The 3,352-nt window shown below is 52.5% G+C and overlaps 1 protein-coding gene across 1 annotated transcript in view; it reads right to left on the reverse strand.

Moving 5' to 3' along the window:
- Positions 1-2,566, reverse strand: part of PSEN1 (presenilin 1) — a 93,413-nt gene extending 90,847 nt beyond the window's left edge. The window contains exon 1 of the mRNA XM_037738582.1: positions 2,414-2,566. The gene's annotated coding sequence lies outside the window, so the exon portion shown is untranslated. The remainder of the gene's footprint in view (positions 1-2,413) is intronic.
- Between the last annotated feature and the right edge of the window lie 786 nt (positions 2,567-3,352).

Consider the following 3,352-nt stretch of genomic DNA (forward strand, 5'->3'; position numbering starts at 1 on the left):
TTTTAGTAGAGACAGGGTTTCACCATGTTGACCAGGATGGTCTCGATCTCTTGACCTCGTGATCCACCTGCCTCGGCCTCCCAAAGTGCTGGGATTATAGGCGTGAGCCACCGCGCCTGGCCCAAGTATTAGTGTCTGTCAATCAACACTTACTGGGTTTCCACACACTGTGATGGGATTGGGAATTCTACTGAATCAGATATTGCTTCTATTTACTTTAGAAGCAATATCTTCTAAAGTAAGATAGTAAGCTTACTATCTAGAGGGCAAGACAAGTAAATTTTTATACTTACCGGTTAGATATTGAAATCAAAATGTTAGGTATATTGTGTTAAAATTAATTATTCACATTGGTTTCACCTGTTTTACTTTTTCTTCCCCCTCCTGATGGAGTCTCACTCAGTCACCCAGTCTGGAGTACAGTGGCATGTTCCCGGCTCACTGAAACCTCCACCTCCTGGGTTCAAGCAATTCTCCTGCCTCAGCCTCCTGAGTAGCTGGAACTACAAGCACATGCCACCAAACCTGGCTAATTTTTGTGTCTTTAGCAGAGACGGGTTTTCGCCATATTGGCCAGGCTGGTCTCGAACTCCTGTCCTCAGGTGGTCAACCTGCCTTGGCCTCCCAAAGTGCAGGCAGATTACAAGTGTGAGCCACGGCGCCCAGCCTCTTTTTACCTTTAAATATGTGTTTATGGCCGGGCACGGTGGATAGTGCCTGTATCCCACCACTCTGGGAGGCTAAGGCAGGAGGATGACTTGAGTCCAGGAGTTTAAGACCAGCCTGGGCAACATAGTGAGGCTCCCGTCTCTAAATAATATGTTTATTACAAAATCTAAAATAGGGATAATCACCTTGTGGTTCTCCCAAAGTGCACGCTATAAATCTGTATGCCTTTTCTCCAAAAGAAAAAAAAAAAATTTTTTTTTGACAGTCTCTCACTCTGTTGCCCAGGCTGGAGTGCAGTGGCCCGATCTTGGCTTGCTGCAACCTCCTCCTCCTGGGTTCAAGCGATTCTCCTGCCTCACTCCCTCGGGAGCAGCTGGGACTACAGGTGCGCGCTACCACGCCCAGCTAATTTTCTGTAGAGACGGGGTTTCGTCATGTTGACCAGGCTGGTCTCGAACTCCTGAGCTCAAGGATCCGCCCGCCTCGGCCTCCCAAAGTGCTGGGATTACAGGCGTGAGTCACCGTGCCCGGCCTCACATTATATTTCTATTGGCTAGTGTTGCTCTAAATCTTCGGTTCCTTCCGCAACACCAAACCTAACACTCAAAATCCCTGCCAACCTTTTCCTGAAGCTTCCCTCCATTCCTTCCTCAGCTCTGGTGACCCTGCACTGTGGTGGTTCTTCAACCACACTCATTCTCCTCAGCTGGCTCCTTGCTCTTCTTCCACCCCTTCGTTACAAGTGTTCCTAAGTGCCTGCCTTGGCCTCCTCTTCCCCTTCCTAACGTGAGACTTCTCCTTCACTGCTCCAACATCAACTGGAAATCTATGGAATTGACTCGCATTTACAGCTCCAGTCCTGTTCACAGGACATTTTCACCTGCTGGCACGTCCAAAGTGAAACTTCCAAACCACTTCTCGCCCTCCTCTTTAAACCAGTTCCTTCCTCCTAACTTCCTTATTTCTGAGAATGTCTCTGTCATGTTCTAAACTGAAAACCTCCTAATCAACTTTACACTTTATTCCCTGACCCTCAGTTGGTTGCCAGGTCCCGTTCGTGTTTCTTCTAAGCCTCTGCCACCACCGCAGATCGAACTCTAATCAATCTCACCTGAGTTATGGAAAAGCCACCTCAATTCTCTCACCCATCCCAGCCGTCACTACAGATTAATGTGCCTAGCAGAGCTGACCACACGGTGAGAAGAACCTGAGAGGGAAGCTCCAGCAAACACAAGAGGCACCGGACACGCATGCTTGGAGACAGTCCCGACCAAGGAGAAAGCATCAGACCCCGTTTTCCGCCTCGAACGAGAGGCGTGCGGACTTCGCCCAGAGCGCCCGTCGCCCCTGGACAAGGACACACCCGGGGCGTGAGGCGCGGAGTTTCACCAGTTGCTCAAGCAGACCCAGCCCAAGACGCTTCCTCTTTCTCCGGCTCCACTCCAGCCCAGACGGCTAATCCCGGCCCAAGGCACCTGCGCCCTGAGACGCCTTTTCAGCAAACAGCGTTTCCGCACCAAGGCTCCGCGGAATCTCTCTCCAGCCCGCAGCGCCCGAAGCCCGAGAAACGGGCCGCCCCTCCCGGATTCCCACGCGGGGTTCCCCAGCCCACCCGGCCGCACCCCGCCCCTCATCCGTCAGGACACCGGCTCCGCGGCCAGGGCAGCGACAAAGGGCCGGGCCCTGCCCGCGGCCGCCCATATCCACGGCGCCTTCCTCTCTCCCCGGACTCCCCATCACGCACACACGCTTCTTTGCCGCCGCCGCTGCTGCCGCCACCTCCGCTCGCAGTTCGGGTTCCTTCCAGACCAGCCGTTGTTTTGTTTCCGATGTGAAACCGCGGACCCCTGGGCTGCCTGTCCCAGGCCCCGCCCGAAAGCCCTCACCGGTGTCGTCATTTCCGGCCGTGGCGTCGTTGGCTGGGCGGAGGGGGGGGCCACGGAGAGGGGAGGGGCCAAGAGGAAGGGGCGGAGCCTCCGGCCAGGAGCCACAATTGCGGGAAGGACCCAGCGCTCCACCTGGCCTTTCCCACCTGGCGGGATCCGCTCCGGGTGCTGGCGTAGGTTATCCGGGCTCTGAGGCTGCTCTTGAGCTGACAATGAAAACCCCTATATAAATTGGGCCCAGCGTGGGCTTCTCCCGGCGTACAAGCGATGGCCATCCTAAATTTAACACCTGTCATTTCTGTAGGGTACCTATTTGTACAGTTTCTCAAAATGTGAATCAGCTGCATCACAATCAAGAGGATGCTGTTAAAATTGCAAATATCTCTGCCCTCTCCTACCAACCAATGAATCGAAACTTACAGTGGGTGGTGAGAACCTGAGAAACTGCATTTTAAACATCCTCCGTGATTCTTGAACTTCAACTTTGACAACCAGTCTTTCTAGGTGGTAAGCTAGCTGAGAAAAGAAAATGTGTCTGGTTTGCTGGGTCACTTGATTTTTGCATCTGCCAGCTCTTCGTCCAGTTTTGGTAAAGACAGAACCAACATCTAATTCATTAGGCAGCATACCACACTCATACATATATATCCGAAAGCTAAAACTAAAACACGAATACTTCCATATTAAACCAAGGTGAATGGAGAAATGTCAAACACCGGTATTCAAAAAAACAAAAGTAGGCTGGGTGCGGGGGCTCACGCCTGTAACCCAGCACCTGGGGAGGCAGAGGTGGATCA

This window comes from Cebus imitator, unplaced genomic scaffold (assembly GCF_001604975.1).
Source record: "Cebus imitator isolate Cc_AM_T3 unplaced genomic scaffold, Cebus_imitator-1.0 Scaffold54, whole genome shotgun sequence".
Classification (NCBI taxonomy): Eukaryota; Metazoa; Chordata; class Mammalia; order Primates; family Cebidae; genus Cebus; species Cebus imitator.